Raw genomic sequence first — 19,664 nt, forward strand, 5'->3', positions numbered from 1 at the left:
TCCCTTTATACTTTTGGTGAGGAACTTTTGGGGTCTCTCCAATTGCTGCAGGTGTCGGGTGAGATACATCCCGAATGGGGCATTGTACTCGATCATTGGTCTGATAAGTGAAGAGTACAGGGGAACAATGACCTCACTTGATCTGGATGTGAATCCTTCATGATCAGGTGGGCAATGTAGAAGGTCTTTCTAACCACTTTAGCAATGTGAGTGTCAAAAGAAAGGCCACTGTCAACCTGGGTCCCCAGGTCCCTGATAACCTCTTCTGTGCTTAATGGATTGCCACCTATATGGTAGCTTGGGGTTACCTTGTTTTTCCTGAAGGGTATGACTATACATTTTTTGGCATTCAACTTCAGGCCATGGCTCTGGCACCAGCTATCAGTTTCTGTGAGACCCCTCTGAAGGATATCTGTGTCCGATGTACTTTCCACTATGGCCAGTTTGCAGTCATCTGCAAACTTTGTCAAGTCCTCCTATGTTTGCCTGTACTTCTGAGAAGTAGATGCCGAACAACAGGGGGTCAAGGACTGAGCCCTGTGGGACACCACTTGTGACCGGCTTGGAGTCTGACATGGCGCCAGCAACTCTAACCCTGTGGGTTCTGTCCTTTAGCCAGTTTGCAACCCATCTTGTGACATATGGGTTTACATTTAAGCTGGTAAGTTTCTCTATTGTGGTATTGTGTCAAAAGCTTTTGCAAGGTCAAGGTAGGCTGTATGGACTGCCTTTCCCTCATCAATGGCCTTGGTGACTGTTTCGAAGAAGTTGACCAAGTTCAAAAGGCATGATCTGCCCTTGACAAAGCCAAACTGGGTCGGGACCAATGTCTGCAAGTCCCCTATGTCTTTGTTTATGAGTTCCATTATGATCCTCAACATGGCTTTGCAGACCAGGCTTGGTAAGCTAGTAATTACCAGGGTCCGAGAGGCACCGCCTTTCTGGAGTGGGACCACAGCTGCCGTATGCCACTCCTTGGGCACGTATCCTGTGGTAAGGCTAAGATTAAACAGCTGCCTTATATGCGGGTTTAGTTCCTCGTTGAGTTCACAGCCGGGGCAGGACACCATCCGGTCCTATTGATGCTGTGTTTTTAGCTTTAGAGAGCAGCTTTCACCTGCGCATTTGAGATGTCTGGGTGGCTACACTGCTGGGATAGTTATCTCTCCTTTTGGGGAGAGGTGAATTTTGCATTGAACCTGTCTGCCAGTACGTTGGCAATGTCTGTGGGTTCAGTGATTTTTGTATCATTTTGGACTAATTCTGCACATATCTGGGAGTTTCCACCCAGGTTTCTAACATAGCTGAAGAAGGCCTTATGATTGTCTTTTGAATCTATTGCAATTTTTCTCTCAAAGTTGGCCTTGGATGATTTTATGAGTGCTCCTATTTTTTTACTAATAATGATCAAGGGTGTCTTCTTTTATGGATTTTGCTCTATCATGTAACAGCTTTCCTCTTATTGTAAAGTTTGTTTATGGCTGGGGTCCACCAGACTGGACGTTGCCCTGGTGCAAAGAGTCTTGGTTTTATTAGGGATTGCCTGATCCATGCAGTCCTGGAGGTGTTCGTAGAAGGCATTTGTAAGGACTTCCGCAGCTTGGGTTGTGGTTTCCACTGGCTCAGGGGCCTTGAAGGATACCACACCAGTCTTGAGTAGTATGAAGTTTGCTTTAGTGAAGTTCTTCACTGTGGTCTTTTTTGTTTGGGGTGGGGGCGGGATGTGGATTTCCACTGAGATAAGTTTGTGATCTGATCTCACCAATGAGGGATATACTTCCGGTGTGGAGCATTTTGTCCCCGTGTTTGTGATGATGAGCTCTAGTATATTTCCTCCTCTTGTGGGGACGGTGACTAGTTGTTCCATGGCATTTGAATTTATGAACTCCAGGAACCTTTGGGCTAGAAAGTTGGGGCTTGAGTAATGTTCCCAGTCTATATTCGGGTAGTTGAAGTCACCCAATATAATGGTGTTTGGAGATACATTTATACCCTCCAGTGTCTTCAGGAAGGCTGTGTGGGGTTCCTGAGTTTGAGAGGGTGGCCTGTAGCATGCTACAATATGTTGAGCAGTTTTGCCTATGGTTAATTGCACCTGGATGGTTTCCGATGCTTCGTGCGTCGCCACCAACCTGGAGGTGTGGGTATCCTTGATGAATATGGATACACCCCCTCCTTTTGTGGTGTGGTCCGGGTTTTGGGGCCGGAACGCATGATATGAGGTAAAACCTGATAGTGTCGGGGTGCTCTCAGGAGCCTTGAACCAGGTTTCAGTCACAGCACAGACATCGATGTTCTCCATACTGAGAAGGGCCTCGAGTGCGTGCATTTTGAGATTTAGACTTCTGGCATTGAGCAGCATTACCCTTAGTTTCTTCCCATTTTTGTTTTCTAGGGTGGTAGGTTTAGAATTTGAGCCTTGCCTAAAAAAGGCACTATGGGGATGGCCAGAGCCTTAGCCAATATCCGGAATCCCAGGGGTGACAGGTGCAAGCCGTCCCTCAGCGTGGCTTGTCAAGCATGTCATCCCATGCAGACAGACACTGGATCCCCTTTGAATGACACCAGAAATTAAGCCAATTGTTAAAGCTGATCATCTTGTCCCTATGTTGTGGCATCATTCTTGGTGAAGGAAGGATACTGCTCAGGGTCAGGGTCATACCTGCCTGGGCTACATAATCAGAGAGCTCCTCTATGTCTCTTTCCATGTAGTCCAGGGAGGTACGTCTCAGGTCGTTCACACCAGCATGGACAATGACTGTGTCATATTTGTACTTGCTGTGGAGTGACCCGAGTGCTTGTGTTATGTGGCGGATTCTAGTGCCTGTTAGGCAGCTTACTGTGACCCTCTCCTTGTTCAGCCTGGTGAGTGGGACGTCAGTGTGTCTGACTATGGAGTCACCTATGACAAGTATGTTTGGTGTTGTATTTGGCCTTAAGGGCTGTGACTGCTTTGCACACTGATTTTGTGGTTTATGTGTTGCCTGTGGTGTGTCATGAGGTGGCAATTGCTTGGATGTCTGCTTTGGAGGCCTCTGCTGTTTAGGTAAATTTTTGCTCAGGGCCTCCGAGTATGACTTTGTGTGTTTATGTGTTTGATTCATTGTTGTGATAGCTTTATGTGAGACTGGTTTTGTGGTGTGTGTAGTTGCCTTCTCCTCCTGTCTGGTCTTGCCAGTCCTGAGTTGAGAGAGCTCAGCCTCCAGTTTGGCTAAATAGCTGCATCTCTCGCAAGTATTTGTGTTATGTGGGAGGAGGAGAGAGTTGTCAGTGTACATGAGGCAATTGTAACATTGCCTCAATATTCCCAAATTCACCAACTGGACAGGAGAGGACGCCAGCATCTGGCCCTTCGACATGCTAGAGAAATTTAGAAGTTAGGGGTGTAACTGAACAAGAGAGGACTTAGTAAGGAAGTGGGTACTCCTGGGGGGGGGTTGCTAGTGAGGGACTTTGTATAATACAGAAGTGCTAAACCTGAAAAGAAGATGCTTTTAAGACAAGTAAAAGCTTTTAGGAACAAGTGCTGCGCTTTTAGTTAAGGGATATACTGTTTAGATTACTAGTAGAGCAGTTCTAAGGGAAAAAATGAAAAACAGACTTTATGGAGACAGAAAAGTTTAACCTTTTTAAACCAGTGCCCGATGCTGCTCAAGTAGCAACTCTAAGCTAATCAAGCTAAAGCACTCTAAAGCGTGCTTGATAGCAGGGGCTGGAAAGAGCCAGGAATTGACCCAAGCCAATAAAACTACAGTTTCAAGTCAGTAACCACTCCTACGAGGGGCAGGAAGCAGCTCAATGTTTTCACTGCCACTGATCAACAGAGACTTTCCTTTAGCCCAAGCAAAATGGCCTCACAGAAACTTACAAAACAGTTCAAGAACAGCAAGCCTGTAACTTGAACTTTTTTAAATCTCAGAAAAGTGGGGAAAAAAGCAAGATTTTTTTTGTTTTTGTTTTTCAGAGGTAGCAGAGGTTCACAAGTAATATCAAGTTATAACAGTGCAGTAAATGACCCCACACAAGAGTGCTAGGTCAAAGACAGAAAATATGCAAGTTTTGAGAAAAAAACGATTTTAAAATTAAGTGCAAACAGGAAATTCAGTAAACAGCTTTTGGTTGTGCTCTAAATACAGCTACTAATGCAGAAATCAAGTTTAACAAGCCAGAAAATGCTCAAACTAGGCAGTTATGCAGAAAAACTTATCAAATAAACAGAGGAAAAATACTTAAAATCTCAAAAGTGGCTCCTTTCTTCTCTCAGCGTTTTCTCCTCTTGGTGGGTGCTTCACCAACAGCCAACAAGCCTGAAAAGATGCCAAAACCACGAGGCAACTAGGTTTTAAGAGAGGAAGATGAAGGAGTTTTGGAAATGACCCCTTTTGGCCAATAAAACTACAATTTCAAGTCGGTAACCACTCCCACGGGGGGGCATATCAGTTCGAATACAATAGCAGCTTCAGTCTTTTAATGCATGTCTTTGTTCTGTTACACTTTCTCACACAGCTGCGTGCTATCTAAGTAACACATATACAAGGCCAGATCATTCCAACAGGAAAGAGCAGAAGATTTCATTATTTCACACATTTAGTTTCCTGACCCAGCAGATAATCACTTGTGAAAAGCATAAACATTAAAACTTGCTAAGCTAGCATTCTGCCAGGTTCAGAGATCAGCCTTGCTTCAAGCCACACTGCAGTTTCAAAACTACTTCACATTTAGACATTAATTAATTTTACTACTCTATGATTAATAGAATAAAATGCATTACATACTACTTTGCTTTTAAACTAGCATTTCTCATGTATTCAAATACACATTTTTCTAACATTTTCCCCCCTATTAATACTTTTTATTCTATTTCGAAGTATGCATAGTGTGATTTCGTCTCCTAGCCTTTTCCACTCAGGTCTTTCCAACCAGCTTCAATCTTCCCAACTGGATTCACAGGTTTCTTAACTGGAACTTCGGATTTTTGAGCTGTTTCCCTTATGTTTCGTATCTTACCCAAAGGTAATTCTGCAGTATGTCTTATTGCCGGAACCAAGTAACCCAAAAAACAACTGCCGGACCAATTCTCAGGTAACCATTTATATGCCTTTTTCCCACAAATAAAATAACAGTTTTCTACTTTAGTACTAATACGCATCAGCCCTGCACGAAACATTTTCTGATCTATAACTGACAATTGTTTAAACAAAACTGGATTTTTTTGATTGTCACTCATAGTTGTTTTCAATGAGTTTAAATACGAGTCATAATTTGTATTGCAAAAAGTATTGCCATTACTATTCTTAATATAACATCGATAAGATATGGTTCTATTGCAATTGCTCCAGCCCACCTGGAGAGTGTCATTTTTATAGAAACATACAATTCCTTTTTGTGTGACAGGTAAAAATAAAGCTATTTTGTCCTGTGATCTCACAGTTCCTGTGTCGAAAAGTAAATTCTCCCAAGTCTCATTTATCCCCAAAGGGACATCGGACATTACCAGTCCTCCATATGCTGTTGGTATAGCTGTACAAACCCAGCAATTTGAAATGTTCATAGTCTCTGCATACACACGTTTCATGGCCAGGTATGTGTTAAAATTTGGATGCCAGTCTATAGACGTTTCATCATGCCTTCCCACTTTCACTTGTGTGGTTGTGTGTAGGATAAACCACAGCAAGAGGAAAATTGTCACAATTACAGTTAATAAATGTACACACAACAAAATGATTATGCAACATCTCTGGGGTTGATCTAAACTTCTATTCGCTTTGTTTTTGGCCATCTCAGTCTGATTGTGTGTCAGTCACAAAGTTTTTATCAAGTTGAAAGTTCTTTACCGGTTTACAATGTGTCAAATGAACCCAGGAAGTCCTCTCGACCACTCTAACTATAGTAGGTGTTGTCAACAGAACCTGGTACGGTCCCTCCCACTTTGGACTCGCCCAATTCTTCCTTTTCATCACTTTCAGCCAGACGTATGTCCCAGGAGCCAAGACTGCTTCCAACGGTCTGGTCTGTTCCTTATCTGAAAAAGAGTTAAACTGCAAAACAGATTTATTTGTTAACAGTTTCCTCATGCTAATGAACTGTCAGCCTCCTGCTCTGCAGGCATGAGAGCTTTCCACTGAGGCACATAATATGCTCTCCCAAAAATCATTTCAAAGGGAGTCAAACCCTTTACATTTGGAACCATTCTCATACTCAGCAGTGCTAACGGCAGACAGTATATCCAATTCTTTTGGGTCTCTTCTACTTGCTTCCTTAGCTTGTTTTTTAAGGTACCATTGTACCTTTCCACCAGTCCTGCTGACTGTGGGTGGTAAGCACAATGGTTCTTTAAGGAGATACCAAAAAATCTCCCAAGCTGGTGAATCGTCTGATTCACAAAATGCGTGCCATTGTCACTATAAATCCTCTCTGGAATGACAAATCTAGGGATTACTTCTTTTATCAGGGCTTTTGCCAGTGTTGCTGCATCCGGGTTTTTAGTTGGAAAAGCTTCTACCCATTTAGAAAACATATCTACAATAACTAAACAAAATTTTTTCCCTTCACATTTATTAAATTCTATGAAATCCATACAAATAGTATGGAATGGGTATGGTGGTATAGGAAAACTTCCTTGCTTGGTTTTAAATGCCCCTTGTGCATGATGCTTGTTACAAGTATGACAAGTTGCACAAAATTTTTTTGTGTAATTTGTGTATCCATATGTTTGGAATATTCGATTCACTAACTGTACCATCCCCCCTGTTGAGACATGGCACTGCCCATGGCTGAACAAAGCTGCATATCTAAATAAATTAGAATGCAATATTGGTTTTCTTTTTTTAGAAATGTACAGTCCATTCTCAAGAATTGCACCTCGTTTTACCCATTTTTGTTTTTCTGCTCTTGTAGTAAGCATCTGCATTGTTTTTAACATGTCTAAATCTAAAATCTCAGAGGGTTGTAATTCCTCATTTAAAAGTAAAGTTTCTGAGTCTGAGGCTGCTTGCTTTGCAGCTGCATCAGCTCGTGCATTGCCTTTCGAAATCTTATCCTGCTGTTTTGTATGAGCTACACATTTACAAATAGCTACTTTGGTAGGTAACTGAATAGATTCTAATAACTCCAAAATAAATTGCACATGATTAATACGTTTTCCACTAGATGTTATCATTCCTCTATTTTTCCATTGTTGTGCAAATACATGTACTGTAGAAAAAGTATACTGACTATCAGTATATATGTTCACACTTTTATTTTTTGCTAAAGTACATGCCCTTGTCAAAGCTATCAATTCTGCTGCTTGTGCAGATAAGTTGTGTGGTAAGGATTGAGCTTCTAAAATTTCAGTGTCTGTAACTACTGCATACCCCACCAGATTCTTCCCTGTAGGACCCCTTCTGCATGAGCCGTCCACGTAATATGTCACCTCAGCATTATCCAAGGGCATATCTGTAAGATCTTGTCTAGGTAAAGCTAACTGTTCAATTTCCTGCAGGCAGCTGTGTGATGTGCCCTCCGCAGGAGTTGGAAGTAATGTCAATGGATTCAATGTTGTACATCGTTCAATTGTCATATGAGGTTGGCTCAGCAGTATAGTCATACATGAAAGATGTCTAGCAGGAGAAAGGTATGCCACTTTCTCTTGCAGTAAAATTATTGCAACTGCATGAGGCACTCTCAATGTGAGAGGGTGGAATAACACCACTGAGGCCAAAGCCTGTACTGCCATTGCGGCTGCAACTACTGCTTGTACACAGTGAGGCAAAGATTGCACCACTGGGTCTAACTGTGATGAATAGTAGGCTATGGGGTGTTGCTTGTCCCCATGTTGTTGCATCAATACTGACGTCATATATCCTTGCTTACAATCTATGTTCTGAAAGAACCATTTGTGATAATTTGGAAGTCCTAAAACTAATGAAGAAGCTATTAACTGCTTCAACCTGCAGAAACCGTTTCTGCTTCAGGTGTCCATTGTAAAATATCTTGTGCTGCCATTGGTGTCTTATATATCAAGTCAGTCAGTGGAGCAGATTCCAAAGCATAATTTGGTATCCAGCTCCGACAAAAATTAGTTGTACCTAAGAAAGACATCATTTCTTTCTTGGTTGTTGGTTTGGGTGCTTGCAAAATCACTGTTTTTCTTTCCTCATCTAGTATTCTACCTTCATTGGATATTACATATCCCAAGTATCTAACTTGTTTTCTTCAAAGTTGTAACTTACTTTTGTTTACTTTGTGTCCTTGTGTTGCTAAAAATTTCAATAATGCTACTGTATCCTCCCTGCACTGTTGCTGGGTGGGGGCTGCTAGCAAGATGTCATCTACATAAAGTAGAATTTGACTACCTCCCGGTGGGGTAAATCCTGCCAGGTTGCTAGCCATTTCCTGTGCAAAAATTGTTGGGCTCTCACAATATCCCTGTGGTAGTTGAGTATACGTATACCTTTTACCCTGAAATGTAAATGCAAACCAATATTGACTATCAGGATGTATAGGTATTGAAAAGAAAGCATTGCTAATATCTACCACAGAGAAATACTTCTGTTGCAGTTCTAAATCATTTAACAAAGTATGTGGGTCTGGCACCGTGGGTGCTCTAGGTATTACTGCATTGTTTACAGCTTGTAAATCTTGTACCATCTGCTATTCCCATTTGCTTTTTTAACAGGAAATAGGGGTGTATTACATGGTGAATCAGGAGATTCTACCAGTACTCCTTCTTTGAGTAATGCTGCTATTATAGGCTTAATTCCTATTTCTGCATCCTTTCTCAAAGGGTATTGTCTTTTCTGTGGTCTAAAAGCTGACTTTGGGGTAATTGTAACTGGTCCTGTTGTTCGAATAAGTCCTACATCTGACTTGCCTGTTGACCAGAGAGTTGTTGGAATTTCACATCAGGTTTTTTCTTCTTCTTCTAACAAGAATGCTAATCAGCTGTCCTCGCTAGATTGCAAGTGTACAGCTGGATGTGTCTGTGTCAACCAATTCAGTTTTTGTTTTTGTATCCCTTGTTCTGATAATTCTAAATCAGTCTGTTTCTCCCATCTTGTTACTTTTTCTCCTAAATCTGCCCATTTAACACCTTTGTTCTTTGTCAGGCTGATATGTGGCAACCGATTTGATCTATACAATGCAAGGAATTCTTGAGGTAATGAACAGCTAACTACACTGTTCCCCTCAGCATCCCAGTACAAAGTACGCAAAACCAATCTAGTTGCATGATTTCTAAACAATTCTTGCTCATATTCTCTATCAGGTCCTGGTGTAGTACAGTAGTATAGAGCACAGTGTAACAAATGCTGTCGATCAGTGTCAAGGAAGGGGGCTTTACTGATGGCTACGTTCATCAGCTCCTCAGTTACTGCCCCTGGACCAGTCGTGACTAGGTCCTGGCTGTACCAGTAAAAAGTTTCACCCTCCGGTTGCACTACAAAGGTATCCATTTGTCTCTGTGCCTCCATACCTTGTACAGTTGGAACTACTGCTATGCCAAATATCTGCATAAGGTCCCTGCCCAGTAGGTTTACTGGACACTTTGCAGAAACAACTATTTTACTTCTCTGGGTCATACCTGAAACAGGGTCAGTTATTGCTATATCATGGGAAAGTGGTTCCCTGTATAGCTGTCCATTTGCAGCTTTTACTAGTATATAATCAGGTGATTCGGATTGTTCTGGTAACTTGGAGGGGTGTATCAAAGTCTGTGGCGCTCCTGAGTCACACAGGAATTTGACTTCCCTTCCCTCCACCAGAAGTGAAACTTCCGGTTTTGTATTTGCCAAGTAGAGCTCTAAGCTCAATAATGCTAAATCCATAATTTCACTTTCTTCATCCTGCATATCTATTTGCACTTCCTCTACTCCCTCTATCACATTTACATTTGCTTTTTGTTTCTTAACTTTTCCTGATGATTTCTGACTTTCACTTGATGTATCCTCACTATCATATAATCAGTCCTCATCTCCCTTATCTTCTGTGATTACCTTTTTGTTTTGCCTACAATCCCTTGCTAGATGTCCTTTTTCCCCGCACTTGAAGCATTCACCTTTGTTTTTCCTGTCTTCAAAATCTTCTGATCGTTTGTCAGACTGTTTGTTTCCCTGGGCATTCTTCTTGCCCTTTTTACCTGACTGTAATACAAATACTTCAGCTCCATCTTCTGCAGTGAAGACTTGCACCTTCTTTTTCTTTTTACTGTTAAAATGTCTCTCAGCATGTCTAGCATATTTGAGTAAGGCTTGTAGCCTTCCTATTCGATGATCTATCATATGCTTCGTAATGAAGCTACTAATAGGTGCAATGCAACCTTTCAAAAATGCATTTTTTAATTGTTGTTCATACGGGGAATCATTTGTTTGGTTCTCAGGAACCGACATACCACTATGATTATTAAAACATTCTAATAATCTAGCATAATATCCATCTATTGTCTCATTTTCCTGTTGTATGCATTGATTAATGCAAGTCCAGTCTGCTCTAGGTTTCCATTTCTCAGAGATTCGGTCTGTCAGACCTTTCACTCTGTTGTCTAACTCTCCGTCACTATGTGGGAGTGGTCTAAGCTCTGCATTACGAGGATTCCAGGTGCCACAAATCATGTGCCAATCTGGACCTATAATTTGTCTTACTACTTTTTCTACTTCTTCCCCATTCAAGTGGTAACTTAACCTCATGCCTTGTAAATCTTCTAAAAATTTCGTAAAATTAACTTTCGGATGGGGGATTCCCTCAGTAGCCTCCTGGATGTCCTCCGGTGTCCATGGTCTATATACTAAGAGTGTTGGGTCCTGCCCTTCCTGTCCTGCCTGAGGATTTGGAACTTCTATAAGTGGGCATATTTCTTCCTCACTCTCATCCTGTAGATTTCTCTCTATTTGGTATGATTCTGTGTCCCTATGTGTTTTACATGTTCGGGACCTAGTCTCAATAGGATCTCTAACAAATGGTTGTGGTCTTACTGAAACTTCAGGATAACATAGAGGCAGACCAGCCTGTCCACTCGCTTCATATCCTGAAAAGGGTAAGGGAGGGAGCAAGGGAGGAGGAGGAGGACCTGTCGCTATTACCAAGTTATTATCCTCTTTGTCTAAAAATAATGTTTTTTGAATTTTTAAGCTTCTGTTCTCTACGATTTGCTTCCTCAATCCACCTGTGTGCTTGAGGAATGCCTAGTTTGTGTTGCTTTTTTGCCTGACCTCCTGCATCAGATTTAAGCTGTTTAAGAAGTTTAACTAGTGAAGGTTTATCTAGTTTACCATCAAATTCATATTTATTAACCCATTTCGTATAATACCTAATGTTATCAGAACGTTGTAATTGCATGTATTTTGCGTCTTCGGTTAGGGGCGGATCTCGTGAGGTTTTAGTGCACTGATTACCCATGTCAAAGAAAATGTTACGTAACCCTTTTTTATCATGTGATATCAAGTTCTTAGTTCCTGTTTACAGTTTATCTAGAATAACTGTCTACCTTATTCTGTTACCCTGATCTATGACCAAATATACAGTACTTCCTTTTGTCCCTGATCTGCAAAACAAATCTTGACAACAATATACTGTAACCTAGTCCCTGATCTAAAACAGAAAAAAGGCAAATTCTTCCTACCTGAGCCTCCGGTATTGAAAATCATTCAAGTTCCACTTTTCAGCCACAGATCAGAAAGTGGCCAGCCTCTTTACACACAACAATTCAGTCGGAGGTCTTTTCACTTAAGAAGAACCATTTCGGTAACTTCTCCTGCGCAGTATTCGACCACTGATACGCTCTGATCTGCGGCTTACCAAGGGAATTCCGGCTCGTAGGACCAAACTGTTAAATAAAATTAAGAATTCAATACACAGGAGGTTCAGATTCAAAAGTTTACTAGTGTACACCAGGAGGCAAAAAACGTACAAGTACAGAATTTTGTCTGACATGAAACAGGAAGCACACAATTTTATATAGGTTTAACATTCACGCTATGCCCACCTTACTGACGTGATATGTCACAGAGCATCTACATCACTTTTAGCTTACAATTCCACATTGATTAAGTCTTGCTGATGCTGTATATTTTAAAAAAACTTTTCCTTTAGATACAATACGGCCTTGCTATCCAGCTGGTCAGTCATAATGTCTTTCTGTAAAGTTACTTATTCAAGGTTTCATATCAGTTCGAATACAATAGCAGTTTCAGTCTTTTAATGCATGTCTTTGTTCTGTTACACTTTCTCACACAGCTGCGTGCTATCTAAGTAACACATATACAAGGCCAGATCATTCCAACAGGAAAGAGCAGAAGATTTAATTATTTCACACATTTAATTCCCTGACCCAGCAGATAATCACTTGTGAAAAGCATAAACATTAAAACTTGCTAAGCTAGCGTTCTGCCAGGGTCAGAGATCAGCCTTGCTTCAAGCCACACTGCAGTTTCAAAACTACTTCACATTTAGACATGAATTAATTTTACTACTATATGATTAATAGAATAAAATGCATTACATACTACTTTGCTTTTAAACTAGCATTTCTCATGTATTCAAATACACATTTTTCTAACAGTGTGTGTGTGTGTGTGTGTGTGTGTGTGTGTGTGTGTGTGTGTGTGTGTGTGTGTGTGTGTGTGTGTGTGTGTGTGTGTGTGTGTGTGTGTCTGCATTTGCATCTTGTGGTAGACTGGCAATCTATCCAGGATTACTTTGTCTGTCTTGCTTCCACTGAGTGCCAGGTTAGGATTTGTTCAACTCTCCCCACCTGAATTGGACAAAGCATGTATTTGAGTGTAGATCAATGATGAATAAATTAACTGTCAATTCCCATCTTTGGCTAGTCTCTTTGTATTTTACCAGTAAGAAACGGACAAAAGGAAGAAGAGTCCAAAAGTCATGCATAATGACACAGACCAAATGTGCATGATTCTTTAAAAGTGATAGTATAGACTTTCACCCATAACGTTCTCCTGATCTGTTAATCCATTATGTATGTTAGTGAAGAGGTCTTGTGGCTCACATTCATTCTTTTTAACTATGTATTGCTTTACACTCAGTGACCCAGTCTTCTAATTGTCAAGCTGATGCAATTTTGTCCTCTTTGCTTTAATTTACCCAATATCTCCTAATGTGACTTTCCAGACAAGCTGGTTAGGTCTACTAACTGCCCTTGTGATGTGACAGCATGTTCTTATACTGAGACTCAGGGCTGTAGCTATGTTATTTGCCACCCTAGACAGCCCCAAAAGTCACAAAACTGGAGCTACACTATCTCATCAAAGTTGAAACAAGTCCTTCAAGGCAGACGCCCCTCCCCCCAAAAATAATCTTCCATTCAAAGAGTTATGTTTCTACAAAAAGCATTTTCAGAAGCTGTTGCAAATAACTACTCCAGCTCTTTCAAGCCAATGATATGACATCCTTTCAAGCTTAGTTTCGAAGTCATAATATTTTGATCTGATGACATTAAACTCTGATCAAACCATGGTACTGTTCCTGCCTCAGAAGTTATTGTAATTTGTATTGCCAAATGCCATATTCATTGCAGCTTTCCATCTCTATGTGGTGTCCCAATTCCACACTATTCTAGTAGCATTTTCATCTTGTCCATCATTTTATCTTTATGTCACTGTGAAAAACATCTTATTGATCGTAGTGCTACCATGTTACACAGGTAAAACAGAGCTGCATTAATGTCTCTGAACATCTTCCAGCTTGTTCGTTTTCTGTAATAACCATGTACCAGGATGGATCTAGTGGGCCATACCTCTACCCTCACTGAACTGCATAGAATCTAGCCCCACCTTGTTCTATCTATGTACCTTAATCATTGTAATATCAATTCAATACAAACATAATAACAGAACTGCTATTTATTCAAAACACATATATTGAGGAACCAACAGTGTCAAGGAGTTACAATAGGTAAATCCAATTTCTAACTTTGAGTAAAGTATTGCCCATGTTCTGTACATGAAAAGCCCCTATCAGAAGTGTGAGACTTGATAATGCAGATTCCACCACTTCAAAAATTAAAGCCTGATTCTCAAGAAAAACATTGAATAACAAAACTTACTATTACATGTTCAAAGTTTTTTTTGTAGTGGGGATATACTCTTCTGCACCCCTTGATATGGCAGTTGTGAAGATCACACCCCTGTTGCTTAGGTAACCTAACTCCAAGATTGCTGTACTTTTGAAGTATAGAAAATACACCAAGATACTACAATCTCAAAACTGGTATAAATTCCCCAATTTGCAATTTCACTGTTTCAGGGCCCAGAGTTACTGTTTTCAGACATAGCAGTCGGCACTTTACTCGAAAAGTATCCATATTGGTACTGTATATACACCTAATAGAACAGATTAAATGATAGCACATTACTTTAATTATAAATGGACTAAGAAGTGGAAAAATAAACAGTGAAGTATGAAAAAATCACAGTATAGTCTAGCCTGATTGTAAAACTATAGAATACCTTAAGATAGTTTGTACCACAGCATAAGAAAGGAAAGTTGTATTTACGAAACTGACTCTAGTACAGTAAAGAACAGATTATGACATCAGTAATTATACAAAGAAAGAGTTCCTCACTCAGATTTGTTTTGTTTTGTTTTTTGTTATGTAAAACATGTTTTTTTTATTTATTATCTGTTTACCAGGAAAGCACGACTGGGACACAGCCCATTTTCAGTGGAGGTCCATGGAGAAAGGCTCCAGATGCATCTCTTTGCAATGAAGGAGGAAACCCGGAGTGCCCAGAGAAAATCCACATGAAGGCAGGGAGAACATGCAGACTCTGCACAGAAGGCACCCCAGCTGAGAATTAAACTGGAGAACCTCTTGCTGTGAGGTGATAACACTAACCTCTGCACCACTGAGCCACTCTGTTTAATTAGTTTAATAATGGTAAATATGCTCCATAGCTAAATTCAGAGTACAAAGGTAAACTTTCTTCTATTATTCTAAACAGTTTTTACTTAGAGCATAAATATTAGTTCTCTCAATAGAGCATCATCACCTGCACTAATGAAAAAACAAGATTGGTTCATCCGAATAGGCAAAATAATAGCCAAAAGTAAGAAGAGGAATTCCCAAAATGTTAGAGCCCTTGTCACTGAAATTAACAAACAACTCAAAATCTTAATAAAATTCAACAGATCCAAATTTGAGGCTAAAATAACTACCCAAGCCAAAAACAAGGCCTTTTTTGGTTACATTTATAATCTCCAAAACACAGCAATGCACTGAGTTTATTGTGAATGATCTTACCTAGACTGATGGTGAAGATATAGTGAACCTATAAATTTAGCTCTAGCTTTACCCCTCTCTCCTCTCATTCTCTGTCTAAAGATGTATAGTAAACTGCCTTGGCTCCAACTATCACACCAATTCTAAAAGTGCTATCAAAAGCTAAAAATAATGCATTTATGGGTCCTGACAATATCCCTGGATGCATCTTAAATAGCTTGAAGAATGATTTAGCTACACCCCTAACAACACTGTTCAATTACACCCTCCATACAAGTGTTGTACCAAGAAAATGGTTAACAGTTTAAATCATTCCCCTGCACAAGGAAGGGCCTTCTACAGACCCAGGCAATTACAGACACAAATGTCTGACCAGCCCATATGCAAAGTCATGGAAAGACCTCTAAGGGAATTAACCAGTCAGGAGATATTAATCCTCCAAACACAGGAACAGTCTTGGTTTGGATCTGTCAAGAACTGGTCATGCTTGCTCATCCTGGGGGATTCCTTTGAACATGTTACCGAAGCAATGGATGAAGGCAAAAATGGTACACAATGCATAACTCAACCTAGCCAAAGCTTTTGACACAATTCCCCACTCAGGCATAGTAGAAAAGTTAAATACACTGGAAATAAATCCCTATGTCACCGGCTGGAATGCCAACTGGCTCACAGATAGGATGCAGATAATTAAACTATGGGAAATCACCTCCAAAAAGAGATTTGTCACTAGTGGAGTCCCCCAGGTTTCTGGGCTGAAACTTCTCTTTGGCATCTGCCTTTCTGAAGTAGAAGCTAATACTAAAGAGCTCTAGCTGCCTAAGTGTGCAGATGACTGCAAACAAGGAACAGTCACTGAATCCCCAAATGACTGACTTAGTCATACTGCAGGAAGGTTTGTCCCAAATAAATAACTGGTGCTAAAATCATGCACTGAAACTAAATGCTGAAAATACATTATTGTATCCTTTGGGAAGTCATCTACCCTAGGGAACTGCCACATTGACAATACAGCCATAAAAGTTGATCCAGTTCAGTATTTGGAAACTTATGTGGACAATGACCTAACTTTTGACCAACATATGTCCATTATTGTAAGAAAGTTGCTCTATATTGCACAGAATATAAACAAAGGATTGTGTCGACATCTAGAGCTGTCACTGTGCTCCCTTACTCAGCCCTCATTAGGCCAGTCATTGAATATAATGCCCCCTTTGGCATGTATCTGTCCAGATACATGCTGCAACTGGAACACCCACAAAGATACCTTGCTGAAAGTATACAAGGTGTAAACAACATGCCCTATATCAACCAAAAAAAGCCCTGTCACTATACTCAGTATCTTATAGACTGCTAAGAGATGACCTGTGTCTGGTTTATAAAAACTATATAAAACTGCTATAGAAAATGCACTTGCCCAGTTTTTCATGCCGGGCAGTGCCTGTTAGCTAGGATATAACTATTTCCAGCTCCACAAAGTCTCCTCTTCAAATTTTCCCTTGCAACTAGACAAACTTTCAACTTAAGCACTCAAGTCATTCATTTCTCAGCCTGGCACTTGCTCAAAACTCATAGCAAGCACTTACAAACTCTAGCACTAGACCTCTCTATTCGACCTTACCAGCCATTCAGTAAAACAATTCACTGTACCTATCCAGGCATGTCCAAAGGGCAGTTTCAGGCGTACTCTCCAGTCCAACTGGTGACTCTGGACATTTTGAGGCAATGTTACAACTGCTTCATGTACACAGATAACCATCTCCTCCTACCACCAAACACTGATGAATGCGAGAGATGCAATTATACAGCCAAACTGAAGGCTAAGCTCTCTCAAGAGGAGAAGGGAAATACTTGCATCACATCACCAGCCTCACACAGAGCCATTAAACCAGCACCAGCAAAAAAACACATAAATACACAAAAACATACTCAGAGGCTCTAAATAAAAATCTGCAAAAGCAACAGACACCTCTAAAGCAGACATCTAAGCAACCTCCACCCCCCAACACAAACCATGAAACACATACTTCACAAAATGAGTGTGCCACGCAATTACAGCCCTTAAGGCAAAATAACATGCCCAACATACTAGTAATAGGTGACTCTATAGTCAGGCACACTGACGTCCCACTCACTAGGCTGAATAAGGAGAAGGTTACTGTTATTTGCCTGTTGGGTGCCAGGACCTGCCACATAACACACGTTCTCAGGTCACTCGAGAACAAGTACAAATATGACTCTGTTATTGTCCATGTTGGTGTGAATGAACTGAGCCGTACCTCCCTGGACTACATTAAAAGAGACATGGAAGAGCTCTCTGATCACATAGCCCAGGCTGGTATGACCCTGACCCTGAATAGCATCCTGCCCTCACCAAGAATGATACCATGGTATAAAGAAAAAATTATCAATTTCAACAATTGGCTAAGTTTCTGGTGTCATTCAAAGGGGCTCTAGTGTCTGTCCTCCTGGGATAACATGCTCGACAAGCCACGCTGCTTTGCTAGAGATGGCTTGCACCTGTCACACTTAGGCTTTTGAATACTGGCCAAGGCTCTTGCCACCCCCATAGTGCCTTTTTTAGGCAAGGCTCAAAAGACAAACCCACCAACATAAATAGCACAAGTAACAAAAAACTGAGGATAATGCTACTCAATGCCAGAAGTCTAAACCTCAAAATGCACGCACTCGAGGCACTCCTCAATATGGAGAAGATCAATATCTGTGCAGTAACAGAAACCTGGCTTAAGACTCCAGAGAGCACCCCAACACTACAAGGCTACATCTCATAGCATACATTTTATCAACAGAACCTGGATCGAAATAGAAAAGGTGGGGGCATATCCATATTCATCAAGGACACCCACACCTCCAGGTTAGTGGCACAGCACAATGCTTCAGAGATCATCCAATTGCAACTAGCAATTGGCAAAACTGCAATTCAAATTGTAGCTTACTAAGATCACCCACCATGTCCCAGGACCCCCATTCCGCATTTCTGGGAACACTGGGAAACATAAAGATCCTACCAAATACCCTAATATTGGGTGATTTCAATTACCCAAACATTAACTGGAAAAACTACTCAAGTACTAACTCCCTTGCTCAACATTTCCTAGAATTTATAAACTCAAACGCCCTGGATCAACTGGTCAACCCTCCCACCAGAGGTGACAACATATTGGACCTAGTCATCACAAACATGGGTGACCGGAGTTCCATACCAGAGCTCAACCCTTGCTGGTTAGATCTGACCATAAATAAAACACTTTGGCTATCCACATTCCGCCCCCACCCCCAGATGAGGAAACCACCATGAAAAACTTTTCAAAAGCAAACTTCACGTTACTTAAGATCAAGGTGGCAAGTTTCAAAGCCCCCATGCTAAAGGATAATGCTGTCCAAGCTGCAAAATCCTTTATTAATGCATTCTACGGGCACCTACAAGAATGCATGGATCATGCTATCTCAAGCAAAACCAAGACTCACTCCTCCAAGAAAAAGAAACCAGTCTGGTGGACCCCTGCCATAAACAAACTATACAACAGAAGGAGGAAACTAGTACAGAAAAGAGTAAAATCCCAAGAAGGGAAGACATCCCTGATCAGTATCAGCAAGAAACTACGATCCCTCATAAAATCTTCAAAGGTGAGCTTCGAAAGAAAAATTGCCAAGGACTCCAAAAATAACCACAGGGCATTCTTTAGCTATGTCAAGAATCTAAGTGGCAATGCTGAGATCTGCTCGGAGTTAGTGCAGAATGGCACAAAATACACTGAACCAACCTATATTTCGCCAACATCCTGGCAGACAGGTTCAGTGCAAACTTCACCCCGCTAACATCCCCAAAAGGGCCCATAACCATATCAGAACAATGTAGAGTCCCTGAAATCACAGACGCTCAGGTTAAAACAGCCCTCTCCAAAGCCAAAAACATAGCATCAATGGGACCGGACAGTGTCCCAGGCTGCGTCCTACATGAGCTCAAAGACAAACTAACCCCTCACCTAAACACACTGTTCAAACTCAGCATCTCCACAGGCTATGCACCCATAGAGTGGCGCACAGCAATGGTTATTCTGCTCCGCAAAGATAGAGCCACAACAGACTCCAGGGAACTATCACCCTATAAGCCTGACTAGCTTGGTCTGCAAGGCTATGGAGCGCATCATCATGGAACTCATTAACAGAGACATTGGGAACCTCCAAACACTGGACCCCACCCAGTTCGGCTTTGTTAAGGGCAGATCATACCTCCTAAACCTGGTGAACTTCTTTGAGACATTTACCAAGGCTATAGATGAGGGAAAGGTGGTACACACAGCCTACTTAGACCTCGCAAAGGCCTTCGACACTATTCCCAATTCTGGTACTATAGACAAGCTCACCAGCCTGAACATAAACCTCTATGCCACAAGATGGGTTGCCAGCTGGCTCATGGACAGAACCC

The sequence above is a fragment of the Protopterus annectens genome, chromosome 4.part1, assembly GCF_019279795.1.
Source record: "Protopterus annectens isolate FY-2018-M chromosome 4.part1, PAN1.0, whole genome shotgun sequence".
NCBI classification, from domain to species: Eukaryota; Metazoa; Chordata; order Ceratodontiformes; family Protopteridae; genus Protopterus; species Protopterus annectens.